We start from the raw sequence: 15633 nt of genomic DNA on the forward strand, positions 1-15633 counted from the left end.
CGTCGTTTTCTCACCTAGTATTAAGTTGGTAAGCCTCATCCACATTGCTATGTCACCGTATCTCCTTTATCTTGACTGCTGCATGATACTTCAGATAAATGATAGATAATGGATAGATAGATGGAAAAAAGATAAGTGGATGGATAGTTAAATGATAGATGATATATAACAGATGGATAGATAATGGATGGATGGATAGATAATAGATGGGTGGATAGGTAGATAATAAATGGATAGATAGATATGTAGATAGATAGATAGGCAGATAGGTGGACAGATATAGATATGTAAAGAGAACATTTATTCTAGGAATTGGCTCCCATGATTATGAAGACTGAGAAGTCCTGACATCTGCCATCTTTAAGCTGAAGAACCAGGAAAACTGACAGTATAATAATTCAGTCCAAGGCTGAAGGCCTGAGAACCAGGGAAGATGATGGTGTAAGTATGAGTCCAAAACCCAAGAAATGAGGCCTTACGATGATGTCAATCCCAGCCCAGGTCTGAAGGCCCAAGGACGCCAATGTCCAAGGGTAGAAGACGGAAGTCCCGGCTCAAGCAAAGAGTGCATTTTCCTTCGTTCCCCCTTTTTGTTCTACTCAGGCTCTCAGTGGATTGGATGATGCCCACTCACACTGGTGTGTTGTGACTTTCCTGAGTCTGTTGATTCAAATACAAACCCTTCCAGAAAATACCCTCAGGGACTCACCCAGAAATAATGCTTAACCAGCTATCTAGGTACGCCTTTGGCAAATCGAACTGACACATAAAATTAGCCATCGTAGTGGGTAAAAATGGTGTCACCGTATCCTGTTCCATTTTCGGTTTGCCTGCCCTTCCAGACCCAGTTCATGAACGGGTTCACCCAGGAAGACCTCTCTGACCAGTATGTGCGTCCAAGTCACTATTCTGGCTGCACTCAACTGTCTTCTCCCACTTCCCCACTATGTCCTTGACTCTTTGACATCAGGGGACACACATGTCTTGTCTGACTCCACCATCAGGTGTATACTGCATTGTACATAGTATCTCCTTCAGTTAATTTTGCTGCATGAATAAAACAGAATTACTGTTTATGCAGATCAAGGAAATCAAATGCCATTTATAAGGGAGGTGGAAGGGTCCCTGAAGGACTGGGGCTAGGAAGCCAGCTGAGAGCTCGTGACCATAGGTTGTGGTTGGCCAGGTAAGACCCTAATTAGCCACTCTTGGAGGGCCCTGAGGGGTTGTTGGGAGCACTGTGACTTCTCCCAGCAGGATGGGGCCAAGGCCTCGGGGAGTTGAGCCATGTCCCGGGGCAGGAGCTGATGTTTTGCCCAGAGGCAGCGTTTGCCTTCCATCTGGAAGAGGTCAAATCAATAGCCCATTACCAGGCCTGCTCTGGTCTTGGTACTTTCTTGGAGGCAGCGAGGAACCACTAACCTCAGCCCCTGCCCGTCGGAAGCTCTCAGGCAGGGGCATGGCGGAGATTCCGATTCACTCCAGGCTACAGTTGTAGGCACATGGTCTGTACTACACCACCGGCCAGGACAGACAGGCTGGGCTGAAGTGGACTGGCGAGCGGGGGGCTTGGGCAGGAGTGGAGGGGCAGCCCAGTTTCATAAAGCCCGCCTGGTGAGGACTTTGTCCTTCCGAAGAAAGATGGCGGCTTGCAGTAGGCATGGAGGAGGCCAGGAGCCAGATTCCCCACCACACCTGCCCATCTGTAGTTAACTGGAGTGTTTTCTTTCCAGCATGCCTACATTCTTCTGGGGTCAGGGAGCTGCTTCCTTGTGGCCTCAAAAAATCTGAGGCTGTGCACAGAAAATAGTGGGGGGGCCACACTGTGCTGGGGATTATTCTTCTAAACCCGCAACCTTATGCCTTCAGTCCTGGCTTCTGTTTGTGCTGCCTTCTGACTACAACCCAGGGGGGCCCAAACAAGAACCTCCTAACTGTTGTTCCAGGATTCTGTCATGCATATAAACAGACGCTGAGGATACAGAAATGTAATGCATGACCGCGTCCTCAGCCTGCTTGCAAATCCTGGAGGCAAGACTTCCATGAAGCTGTCATGGTAGGTGCTGTGAAGGGTGTGAGTGAAGTTGCCTCCTAGCAGGGCCGCCTGGGTGGCTCAGTCGGTGAAGCATCCGACTCTTGATTTCAGCTCAGGTTCCGGTCATGGTCTCATGGTCCGTGAGGTCGAGCCCCGAGTCGGGGTCTGTGCTGACCATGCGGAGCCTGCTTGGGATTCTCTCTCTCCTTTCTCTCTCTGCCTCTCCCCTGCTCTGTCTCCCTCTCAATAAATAAACTTAAAATAAAAGTCTTTCTTTCAATTGCCTCTAAGCAAAACGCCTGCCCTCCTTTGGAGGGAGACACATCTGGCTGTGCTGTGGGCCCCCAGTGTGTCATCGGTGGGCTCCCCCCACCCCCGCTTTTCAGCCACCTCTTGTGTAAACCATGACCCCCAGAGCCACCATTTGTCATGTGCCTGCGGTGTCCCCGGCAGGTGTTCCTCCCAGCGCACGGCGAGGCCGCCCCGCTCACTTCCATGTGGCAGAGGAGAAAGTCAAGTTCTGGCAAGACAGGTAACCAGCCTGCCTCGTTCTCACAGTGAATGGCGGGGGTAGGGAACAAGATCCGTTAACGTTTGGCTTCTAAACCGAAGTTCTTTCCATTCCTTCATGCTGCCTCTGGAGCTATGGAGAGGATTAAATGAGATTTTTCATGCAAAATGCCCAGACCGGAGCCCGGACACTGCAGGTTGCTGAGAAGGAGCTATTCTGGTTCCATCAGCAGTGTCTCCCCTCTCTCCCCATCAAATGCACTACGTCACCCTCCCAGATGGGACACGAGGGCGCATTTCCCCCTTGTGATAACTAATACATGTGCCAACATGTTTATGGAAGATCGCTCACACCGTGCCTTTCATCTCTAAGGACCCAATAACGTTTGGCGAGCAGGCTCCCAGATGCGAGGCTGGTTCTCTCCGCCAAACAAAGGGAGGAGATTAGGAAATTCTGACAAAGAAAGCAATTACTCTGGTCTGATCAATGTGGGCTACTCATGCCCAAACTGGAGCTTTTTGCCCGAATTACCTGAGTGGTGGGTTTATGTAGACCCAGACACAACTTTCTTAATGCTTCTCTTGCCGACCAAGTCCCCCTTCACGTCCTTGGACCCCAGGCGAGCAGGCACCGAGGCTGAGCTGAGCCTGGAGCCCTCCCTGGTGCTCTCCACCGTCTGGGGAGCTGGGGAAGATCCTGAGTCCCTCCTCACCCCACAACTTTAGTGGTGCTGCTAGCAGTAAGGGTCCCGTCCTCTTCCTCTTCTGAGTCTTTCTCCCCACCGTGGTGCCCTGGTTTTCTCTGATCTGCCCACGCCAGGCTGCTCCTGGGCCTGGGGAGCCGCCCGCTAATCCCTACTGGGGATTAGCCAGCCCCCGGGACCAGCGACTAGACCAGCGTTTCAGTAACAATAATGCTTCTTACGTTTCCGCAGTGGTTGGCTTTCACATCCATTATCTCGCCTGATCCGTACCCCAGCCCTGCGAGACAGGCATTAGTGGCACCATTTAAATGAAATAAGGAAAATGAGAAAGGAAGAGAGTGGGTTTATCCCAGGTCAGTCTAGAAAGAGCAGAGCCAGCCCCAGACTGAGGGGAGGGAACCCAGAAGCAGGTACGATGATGTGTGATTGTCTTCTCTTTCCACTCCCACGTTCTGCTGCATTCTTAGGGGGAAATCAAAACCCAAGACCCAGAGGAGTGGATTTTTGACTGGAGGGATTTCCAGCCCCCGTGAGAAGTGATGGGGCAGTTTTCTTTGGCTGCGGACGGAGGCCTTTCAGGGGCTTGCTTGTCAAATTACACCCCACAGGCAGGTGCCTCCTTGTGGGCAGAGGGGCAGGAACGGGGTGCAGGGCTAGTGACACAATGTCCCCAAACGAGACAGCATCTCCCTGCAGAAGTTTGGAATCTGGGCAGCAAATTGGAGACCACGTCAGCTGGACGTCCAGTGGCGGCTGCTGCTCCTGACAAGGGCAAAGCAGCACTTTCTACCGAAGAGATGCCCCGCGGAGAGAGAGACGGAGAGACAGACACAGACAGAGACAGAGGGGAGAGGCAGAGAGAAGCGAAGGACAGCTGACGCCCTGGATAATTACAGCTCGCAGAGCACCTTTGAACAAGGATCAGAAAGGTCTTCGCAAACACTCATGAATTCTCCCCACCCTGTGAAGAGGGACTAGTTTCTAAATGCATCGACGCTGCCCAGGTGGTCAGGCAGTGGCCTCTCACTCCCCCAAAAGTCACTGCTGACAGAGGGGACCTGATCACCAAGTCTTTGCTCGGTCTGGCTGCGCCCTGGTCCCGCCCTCCATCCCCAGGAGATACCCCAGTGCGAGCTTACCTCTTCCGAAAGAGTCACTAGAGCCGAACGTGCAGGGACCCCCTCCCTCAACTGTCCTTTCATTTTTTCTTTCTGTAGTCGTAGAGAATCTACGTCACCTGCTGACCTGGCTGGGAGACCTCACAGGGCGACTTTGGCAAAGTCAACAGACTCGCACGCAGCTCTTCCAGATATGGTCCAGCACGCATCACTTCCAAATACATTTCTTGCGGTCTTTTTTGTGTGTCGGAGACGATGACTTTTCCTTTCCACGCCCCTCACCTCTGTCTCCCCCAAAGCCGTCAACACTGGAATCGCAGAAAAAGCACTTTGTAAACTGTAGAGTGTCACACAGATCTCAGCTCTTATTATCACCCTCCTGCTTCCCGATTCTTTGTGCTACATATGCATGGAATTTGCATGATGCTTGAAGACACCATAAAACAGCTACCCAAAGTGAAAGGAAGACAAAAAATGAAATTATGCTGTTATACAGAAAATGCTTTAGAAAATTGCTATCCATGTAGCGCTAAGTGGAGTGGTCTTGTGACATTCACTCATGTACGTAGGTGTCCGTGACTGGCCGTGGGTTCATTCAGTTATCGAGTGTTTGTTGAGTGCTCCCGAGGGACCATAGGCTTCGTGGTCCTGGCCTTTCAGGGCATGAAGGGGTCGGAGGTTATAAGATGGGTGGGAAAGACCACCTCTGTGTCTCTTCAAGGCTCGTCTCTCCATTCCCTCTTTTCTTTTTTTTAATAATTGTTTAAAACATTATTTATTTATTTATTATTTATTTTAAGAGAGAGAGTAGGGGAGGGGCAAAGGGAGAGAGAGAGAGAGAGAGAGAGAGAGAGAGAATCCCAAGCAGGCTCCATGCTGTCAGTGCAGAGCCTGACGTGGGGCTCAATCCCACAAATCGTGAGATCGAGACCTGAGCCGAAATCAAGAGTCAGAAGCTCACATTCCCTCTTTTCTGCATTAGCTGATCTGCCTCCAATAATTCCTGCCACCTGCTCCAGTGAGTTTGGATTTGCAGAAATCTGTCTTGGCTTCTAGCTTTCCTAGTGAAGGTGATTTTCAACAATAAGCTGAGAGGCTCCTTCAGATTCCGATTTCTCAGGAAGAAAAAAGCCGAAACAATTCTTGAGACCTCAGACCTCCAGCTACAGTACAGACGTGAACCCCTGTGAACCCGGCTTGGCCCCTTGAGGCCCTGAGCTCCTCCCGACACCCGCATCACGAGGGTCCCTTCCATTTCTGCACAACTCACCCCGACCTCTCCCGAAGGCTCCCCTTTCTGCCCTGTTCCATAGGGCAGCAGCCCAGCCCCACAGAAGCACCACCCAGGTCCTGCCTCCACCTGGCCCCAGGGCCTCGGAGCTGCTCTGGGGGACTCCACGCCCAGCCGAGCTGGCCGGTCTGTCCTGGCAAGTCCTACCGGAACCAACAGGCTCGGACCTGTTGCTTTCCCCTCAGTTCTCTGCTTAACTCTGGCTTCTCAGGGACGACATCACTCTCCTTCACAAGCCTTCATTTCTGGTCTGCTCTCCCTTTCTGAAAAAGGTGGCGTGCGTGGGCAAAAATCCCACCTGAAACCACTGGAATCGGCACCCATTTCCAACCCAGGCCTGGCGACTCCCTGAAGCTTCTCCAAGCTAACCTTGCATCAAAGGGACTTATGACACAGTCCTGTTGTCTTTCCGCAGCGTTAATGACACGGTGGAATATGAGTACCTGAGTGTTTTTACAGCCTTCTGTCCCTAATCAGGCCAGCTAGCATTTGCTAATGCTCACTTGGCATGAGGGCAGGGTGTCGTATTTCACCCCCCTGTGGTCATGGCACCCTACTTCTTCAGGAACTGCCCCCCTAACGGACTGCACATCCTGCCCGAGTCCCCTGTCCCTGCGCCTTTCCTGACTGGTCTGCACGCCCAAGACCCCCATCTGCCGCCGTCTATCCTGTCCCTGCTTGGGCAAATTCCCAGGCTCTTGGTCTTGTCCTGTTATGCCCAGAATTCGTGATCCCCAAAGACCACTAGGGAGCCGAGTCCGATGCAAAAGCAAAGAGCCTTTATTCGAGCTAGCTCGAGCTCAATCCCCTACCTGCACCGACGCAGCGGTGAGATACCAGGGAAAGAGAGTGAGTTTCAAAAGGACAAAGGTTTTATTGGGGCCTGGGGGCAGTTGGTGAGGTAATGGCTATGGCCTCAGCCAATTGGCTGGGGAAGGGTCCTGGGGAAGGGTCGAGTCCTGTTAGGCAGGTGAGGGGGGGGGGGTTACTCAAGGGGAGGAGGTGTGGTCAAGGTGAAGGACACAGAACAAGATGGAGTCGGCTGGCGTAGGCCCGCCCTTTCAGTCCTAGGGGAATAAGGCTTGTCCCCTATGGGCAGATATCCGGGCTTCGGTTCCCCCTGAGCCCACGTCCAGGGCTGTCCCGGGCTTGTGGTGCCAGCCTCCCCTCTCCACTGTCTGTGCTACATTCCTGCTCGCAGAGCTTGGGATTCTGGCCCTCAGTGACTTTGAACACACCTGCACGTTTGGGTGTTTATTGCCCTTGTCTGTCTTTCTTACTAAACTGGCGATATTCTGAGAGCAAGGACTCTACCAAGTTCTCTGCCTCGTGGCTGATTTCTTAGCACCCAGCTCAAGGACTGTTTGTTGAATGCGTGAATGAATACAGGCAAATAAAAAACAGATGTTTACACACCACTTTATTCTAAAAGCAATGTTAGGCAGCTTCCTTTCACATCTATTTTCCTTGATTTGTGAACAACCTCTTAAGGGTTAAAGTCCTCTTTAAAGATGAGAGGAGAGAGGCCCAGGGAGAGTTAATGAGTCCACTTGCCTGAGGCCACGCTGCGAATTGCTCAGAACTGAATGGAACCCAGATACTGGGGGGGTGGAAAGGGGCCCACGCCTGAGTGCGGGATAGTGTTCTATAAATAGTAAGTCACAGCACCTCTATAAAGAGCCCCACCCCACCCCTAGCCCGGGGGGAAGACGCTTGTGGAGCAGGAAGCATTGAGTTTGACATTCCTGACATTTTAGTCTCCACCAAGCCTGGTGACCGCAGTCCTGGGGAGGCGGGGCAGGCGGCCAGGCAGCTGATGTCCTGTTGCAGGAAGTGCCTGAGGGCGGAACAGGGGTCCCACAGCCTCCTTGGGAGCTTCTGGGCGCCCCGGGGGCCCTGGGGTCCCAACACCCGCCACTCTGGTGGGTCTTTTCTTTTCTGCTCACTGGGCAGACGGTGACGTCCCCATGGGCATCTTGTGTGTCTGCATCTCAAACAGCTGCAAAGGTGGAACTTAAGGAAGGACTCCTTCTTTGGAATAATGGGGAAATAGATGTATCTGAGGTCACCGTCACTGTCCCTCCTGGCCTCAATGAAAAGGGCGCGTGTGGTGTTCAACTCTGGCATTTAGATTCTGCCAAGAACCTCCCCCACACCTGACAGCCTCCTCCAACAGCCGCGCCTCCTGCCCTCACCCCAGCCTGCTCCTCAGGGGCTCCCTCCTGCCACAGGGCCTGATTCTTGTCCCTCCTGTTTGGTGTCTTCCAGCTTTCAGATGCCCACCCCTGCAGCCCCTTGGGTGCTGCCCACACCCTCCTGCCCCAGACCTGAAGAATCCCCACCCAGACGGTAGGGCTCACCAAAGACCCCCTCCATGTGCCTGGGCTTGCCATTAGCCCATTCTGGCACTTTCTGTGCAGGTCAGAGCCACCTCTCACATTCAGGCCTTCTGGGTCAGAGTCAGGGTCTTTTGTAGTCTCTAGCTTCATCTGAAGGGACTGTAGTGTTTTGTGGCACCTCTGATGACATCTGATGGCACTCTTTGTTGACCGAGCAGAAACCGTGAGAAGCCAGTGGCCAGGGGAGCCGGCCTGGCTGCCTAGCTGGGTCCACACCCTTCTCTGAGGCCTTGGGCCTTGCTGGGTGGGTGTGCCAGGCCCGTAGGGGCCCCACTCTGTGGGTGGAGCTCTTTGGGCTGAGACCACAAGGGGCTGAGGGCGTGTCCTCTTTTGCCAGTAGGGAAAGCCTTCTGACACTTTTTTTTTAATTTCTTTTTTTAAAGTTTGTTTATTTTTGACAGAGAGAGAGACAGAGCATGAGCAGGGGAGGGGCAGAGAGAGAGGGAGACACAGACACCGAAGCAGGCTCCAGGCTCCGAGCCGTCAGCACAGAGCCCTAAGAGGGGCTCGAACCCACTGACCGTGAGATCATGACCTGAGCTGAGGTCGGACGCTTAACCGACTGAGCCACCCCCGCGTCCCTCCCTTCCGTCATTTTTGATGTTCATGTGATTTAAGTTGTCCCTATAACTCTGCACTCCCAGGCAATCTGTGAAGGCAGCAGTCTGTCTGGCACACCGGCCACACATCTGCACTCCCCCTCCTTCCCGTGTCCCTTCCCTTACCCGAGATCCCCAGACCCCTCGCTAGGGATCACAGAGTTTTGTGCCTGTGCAGCGGGCCGTGCTTAACCCGGGGAGCGAGCCGCCCCCCGATGGGGTGTTTGAGGCCCCTGTAGGGAAGCAGTGGGGCCTGCGAATCCTTCGGCGCCCTCCTCCCTACTGGCCTACTTTCAGAGGGAGTCGGGGCCAGGGACTCCTCCACAGGCTGGGGGCAGCACAGGGCCACTGCATTTCCCGGGCTCCCTTTCAGCGCAGACTTCTGGGAGACTGTTTGTTAGTTCGCTTCCTGGCCTTCCTGCCAAGTGCCCTACAGCCTGTGGAGCAGCCCGGCAGGTTCAGCTGAGGATTCCGACCACTGCTGCCTTCGTCCCCAGAATATCAAGTAGGCTTGGGCCGCCTTGGTCAGTGCTTTCTGCTCCCCTAGGCTCGCCTCTGCTGGGGGTGGCGTGTATGGGGGTGGGGGTGGGGGTGGGCCACGAGCCATCTTAGGGTGGCATTAGGGCCACCGGAGTGGGTTTGGGTTTGGCCCATTTGCATGGATTCAGCCTGGAGAGCTCGGAACGGTGGGGATGACAAGAATCACAATGACAGCCGCATTCGTTCAAGGGAAACTCAGTCACATCTATGTGTCCCCGTCTCTCGTGAAGAGCGCGTTCCTATGGCAGAGCTTTGTGCTTCAGGGCACATCATCTTTGTGAGCGATGCCACCGCCACCCTTTCCTCACTTCGGAGAAGAGCAAAGAGTTGTTCGACAAGAGCATCCATGTTACTAAAGTGATCGCATTTCTGTGAAGCTTCTCCTCTTAGTTTCAGAATGTATGCAAAGTCGACATCCTACTCCTTTTTTTAAAGAGTTTTAAAAATGTTTATTTATTTATTTTTAAATGTTTATTTATTTTTGAGAGCGAGAGTGCGAGTAGAGGAGGGGCAGAGAGAGAGGGAGAAAGAGGATCGGAAAGGGGCCCTGAGCTGTCAGCACAGAGCCCGACGTGGGGCTTGAACTCACGAACCACGAGATCATGACCTGAGCCGAAGTCGGACGCTCAACCAACTGAGCCACCCAGGTGCCCCGTGTTATATTTATTTTTGAGAGAGAGAGTGAAAGCAGGAGCGGGGCAAAAAGAGGGGGAGACACAGAATTTGAAGCAGGCTCCAGGCTCTGAGCTGTCAGCATAGAGCCTGATGAGGGGCTCGAACACATGAACTGTGAGATCGTGACCTGAGCTGAAGTTGGACGCTCAACAGACTGAGCCACCCAGGCGCCCCTCTAAGTTGTTAGAATAAACAAGTTTTTCAATGTCATAGGATATAAGATCAATATACAAAAACCAACGAGGAAGTAAGAATTGAAAACGTTTCTTTTAGAAAAAAATGTTTATTTATTTCGAGAGAGAGGGAGAGCACAAGCAGGGGAGGGGCAGAGAGAGGGAGAGAGAGAATCCCCAGCACAGAGCCTGATGCAGGGCTCGATGTCACGACCATGAGATCGTGACCTGAGCCGCAGTCAAGAGTCAGACGCTCAACCGACTGAACAACCCAGGCGCCCAAAATGTTTCTTTTCTTTTTTCCAAAAAATGTTTCTTAAATAAGCACTTCATTCAGTGACCAGCCCGTTTCGATGCTCCATAAATATGCAATCGTATTAGGTGCTCAGGTCATTCAGATACTTAATAGTAGAACAGGGATTAACATCAGTCCAAACAAGATAATTTTCTATCACATATCCTATGTCACACGGCTGCTGGCTAGCTGGACTTTAAAGGAATATTTGATTTAAATGGCATTCATCGTGAGTTATTATAGATAGCCTTCACTGCTAACTTTACGTTCGCAAGAGATCAAAAGCAGTGTAACTTCCCATTTCACAATCGCTATGAGCATACTTTGAAACCTCAAGTATTTTAGCATACCTACCTCCTGCCCTCCTAAAGATAAAGGTAAGCCCCAGATATTCCCATCTCCAGGTTAGCAAACTGTTCACAGTTGTTGGCTCCATCCATCCAACACCCCAAAAAAAGAGGAGTTTCCTGCTGAGCTGGTACCCGTGACGGGATTACTCAGCCCCCAGTCGCCTATCAAGTGGCTGGACGTCTGTTAAACAGAACAGCACTGTTGAGCAGGGTTCCCTTGAATCATGTAGTAGCCAAGAGTTCATTAAGTGGCGTAAAGGGAAAAACAATTAAAAGACGTAATAGCTTCTAAGGGGACTGTTTAGAAATGTACTCAAAGATGAAGTAACTAAGACGAGAGCTGTATGTCCTATTAGCACGCCTACAGACTTCCACCCAGGAGATTTTATCATGGTGAGTACGCTTTGGACTTAATCAGTGGTTCTTGTGTCTTTTGTTTTGTTTTTAAGTTTATTTATTTACTTTGAGAGAGACAGTGCCAGTGGGGGATGGGGAGGAACAGAGAGAGAGAGAGAGAGAGAGAGAGAGAGAGAGAGAGAATTCTAAGCAGGTTCCATGCAGCCAGTGCAGAGCCCTAGGTGGGGCTCAACTTCACAAAACTGTGAGATCATGACCTGAGCCGAAATCAAGAATCAGATGCTTAACCGACTGAGCCACCCAGGTGCCCCAGTGGTTCTTGAGTCTTAAATCAACCAGCAACAGATAATTACCGGTGGCTCCTGAGCTATAGCAAAGCTGCAAAGCTTTGGGGGATGGAGGAACGTCCCTCTCTCACAGTCTCCGTCTTTGTGGACGCACACTGTCTGAGACAGATACGGGGAAGGCCTCCTGTCCGAGTAACCTCATCATTGGGAAATAACCTAGTGCTCCCGACAATGCAGACACAACTTTGTTCGCAAAGGGGTTTGAGGTACGTTTTAATCGGCTGCACATTAGAACTATCTGGAGGAGGTAAATTTTGTGGTTGGTGCATTGGAAAAAGTGTGAACTGTGGAGGGACACATCTCAATTCAAACCTTGGCTTGGCCAAGTCCCTACCTGTGTGACCTTGAGCAAGAAATATGCTCTCTTAGCTTCAATTCCCTTTTCAGTGGGATTACCACAAAAGCACAGAGGAGTTGGACTACATCTATGGAGGCCCTTTTGCATTCTACCTTACAAATTACACACAGCACAGTAGCAAAAGGCACGACCCTCTCCTTCAGCAGAGATGGGGAGCAAACCCATAATAACATATTGATTTCTTTTCTTTTAATGCTTATTTATTTATTTTGAGAGCGAGAGAGAGAGAGCACAAGCAGGGGAGGGGCAGAGAGAGAGGAAGAGAGAGAATCCCAAGCAGGCCTGACATGGGACTTGATTTCACAACCATGATATCATGACCTAAGCTGAAATCGAGTCAGATGCTTACCCGACCGAGCCACCCAGGCTCCTTTGACATAGAGATTTCTAATTGCCCGGTAAGTAATGATGATGACAAGTAGAGAAAAAAAAAAAAAAAATCAAAACGCCTCCGGTCAGTAGGGAGAAAGTACACGATTAGTTTATTAGAATTACTTGATTATTTTTTTTCTCCTCATTTCTATGTTTAGCACTCTGATAATAGTAAGCAAATGTGTACAAAAATGTTCCTTCCCTCTAGCAACCAAAGGAGTGTAAATTAAAGTAAACTGAAGGGAACTTTTTACACCAGATTATCAAAAGATAAAAAGGGATAATGCTCCATGCTGGTGAAGATATGATGAAACTGGCACTTTTTTTTTAAAGTTTATTTATTTTGACAGAGTGCAAGCAGGGGAGGGACAGAGAGAGAGAGAGGGAGGGAGAGAATCCCAAGTGGGCACTGCACTCAGTCTCACGAACCATGAGATTATGACCTGAGCCAAAATCAAGAGTTGGTTGCTTAACTGACCGAGCCACCCAGACACCCTGAAACGGGCACTTTTAACTCATATCGTTGTGCAACCTAATTAGAAAGAAAAATATTGATGTTTGTTCACTGCCATATTCTCTAGTAAAGCAAAAGCTATGTGTAACTAAAATATCCACGCCCAAGAGAGTGAAAAATTAGAGTTCATCAGCAAGCAGCCTTTTAAAAACTATTTTTAAGAATATGCATAAACATCAAAACATTGTAAGATATAAATATCACATAAAAGCATATGTTGGACATGATGGCAAAAATATGGCAATGTTCATAAATGGCCAAAGAATGGGAGGCATATGTAAAAATGAAAATAATGTTTGTATTAGGATGGTGAGATGATGACTGTTTCTTCGGGAATTTACTTTAACGTGACCCTGTTGGTTTTAAGAGAAAACAGCCCTGGGAAATATGATTTCCTGTTCATCTTTCTTTGATGTGCATCTTACAATCTTACGGGACTATAATGAGAGTTAAAGGCCCATGAAGAATCACTTCCGCCAGCCTTCGTGATGAGCTTGTTAGGTAACACAGCTAACACTTGAGCAGACACCGCGGCTTACATCTAAGGTCAGTGAGTTGGAAACGAAATCTTCTGAATTAATTGTTCACATTTGAATTTACATTCATTTGGTCTCCACCTAGATCCTACGAGGCGCTGAAGGCTGGGGAATGTACCAGCAGGGCCATTAACTCGACACAAAGGTGACTGTGTGTTCTTGACTTTGAGTCTGTCTGCCGTTGTGCGGTCGGCTGTATTTAATCTTGGACTGTTATTTCTATCTAAAGGACCTGAAGCCTTTAACATGGATATACTGCAACTTGGCTAAAAATAGAAGTAAAATTAGGTTCCCTTGCTAGACAACCCAATTGTTAAGAGAAAGAAAGAAAGAAGGAAAGAAAGAGAGGAAAAAAAACAGAAAAGAAAAAAAAGGCATATCGCACCTTTCAAAGCATCATTATCCAGAGGAAGATTTTAACTCCACCTGACATCCCAGGGGTCAAAACACTTGAACACAATAACCTAACACCGAGATTAGTTTTGTTTGTCTTCTCATATCCTAGTTTGATTTAGTTCTGAGATTTTACCCTCAACATATTTAGTGAAATATGTAAGGTTACTGTTGTTAACTCTTATCTATGAGAAGTATATTCTCTCCTGGGGCACCTGGGTGGCTCAGTGGGTTAAGCGTCAACCTCGGCTCAGATCATGACCTCGAGGTCTGTGAGTTTGAGCCCCGTGTTGGGCTCTGTGCTGACGGCTCAGGGCCTGGAGCCTGCTTCGGATTCTGTGTCTTCCTCTCTCTCTGCCCCTCCCCTGCTCGTGTTCTGTCTGTCTCTCTCTCAAAAATAAATAAATGTTAAAAAAATTAAAACAATTTTTAAAAAAGGAGTACATTCACTTCCTTCGCAAACAAATCCCAGGGGTTTAGATTACATAATACAATGCCTATAGTTTCATAATCATTCCCCACTTATTAATTGGCCTGGGATCTTGTGCTGGTGCCGGGAGGAAGAGAACGCAGTCCCATGTCTGGTAAATTGTGGGATATTTTGTCCCGGCTGCTGCTGTCTTTGGCACGCACTTTTCCAAAGAACCTGTCATAGTCCCTCCTAATTTTCACCACCACCTGTGCACCAATGGCCTGCCCCTCTCTCTCCACGCTCAGCCTTCATATCACACGGCCGGTTTTTTTGCTGGATATGTCCCGGAAGTCTCATGGACACCTTAAACCTCATTCACGTGACACTGGACCCACCTAGATCTCAAACTTGTCTTTCTTTCTTTCTTTCTTTCTTTCTTTCTTTCTTTCTTTCTTCTTTCTCTTTCTTCCTTCCTTTCTTTCTTTTTTTTTCTTTCTTTCCTTCTTTCTTTCTTTTAAATGTTATTTCTGGTATTATCCTGTATTTTAAAAAAAATTTTAACATTTATTCATTTTTGAGAGAGAGAGAGAGAGAGAGAGAGAGAAAGAAAAATGCAAGCAGGGGAGGAGCAGAGACAGGGGGAGACACAGAATCCGAAGCAGGCTCCAGGCTCCAAGCTGTCAGTACCGGGCCCAATGCGGGGCTCGAACTCACAAACCGTGAGATCATGACCTGAGCCGGAGTCGGACGCTTAACCAATGAGCCACCCAGGTGCCCCAAACTTGCCCCTTTTGTGTGTTCACCATATCACTTGGTAACGACTGCCATCTGCCCTCACCTTCACCGCCCCCCTTCCCCAGATAGCAGCTCTGTTTGGTTTGACAGCCTACGTATTTCCAGCTCAGATTCCTCTGCTCTGTCCCTGCTGCCCTTTTCTCTGTTGGTCTTTCTTTCCCTTCTTCCCATGCTGCTGTGGCCACAGCTGCCCCCGGCGTTATGGGGAAATATGTTTTTGCGGGGCCCTGCTTATGGACACACTTTGATTACAGCTGTATTACAAAATTCACGGATCAGATAACCGTGAGCGATTGATTTATCAATGAGGATCTAGAAACATCAGTAGAAAGAAGGGGCTGTGTTTTTGTTGATCCTCTGGGTAGTGCATAGGAAGGGCCACCGTAGTGTCAGGCCACTTCTCCTTCCTGATCAGGCCCGGAAGCCACGTCTTCATGTTCTCTCCTGTGTGTCTTTCTTTGCTGGCTAGTTTACCTGAGGAAAAGGTAGCCACCCTGTTCTTGCTTGCGATGCCATGGCTCTGCTGGGGTTAGAACTAACTTTCCTCTGCAGTTCTCTGATGTTGTTTGTTTAGTGCTGTTTCCGGCGTTACTCTTGATTCTGCCTTTGCCACTGTGGACCCCGTGAATAAATGGCTCCCTCAAAATAGCGCATTTTTCGGCCATGTCTTCTACTGCTCTCCCTAGGCCCTAACTGCTGCATCCCCAGGATGTGATACCTTTCAATGCCGACTGTACCCCCAACTGCAGACCGGTGGGGATGATATGAGTGATCCTGTTTGCTGGAAGAACGTCGCATGCCCCGTGTGGCACGACATAAGACTGACCTGTAAATACAAAATGTCACCACATGGTTGGAGG

The sequence above is a fragment of the Acinonyx jubatus genome, chromosome A3 (genome assembly GCF_027475565.1).
Source record: "Acinonyx jubatus isolate Ajub_Pintada_27869175 chromosome A3, VMU_Ajub_asm_v1.0, whole genome shotgun sequence".
In the NCBI taxonomy this organism is placed as follows: domain Eukaryota; kingdom Metazoa; phylum Chordata; class Mammalia; order Carnivora; family Felidae; genus Acinonyx; species Acinonyx jubatus.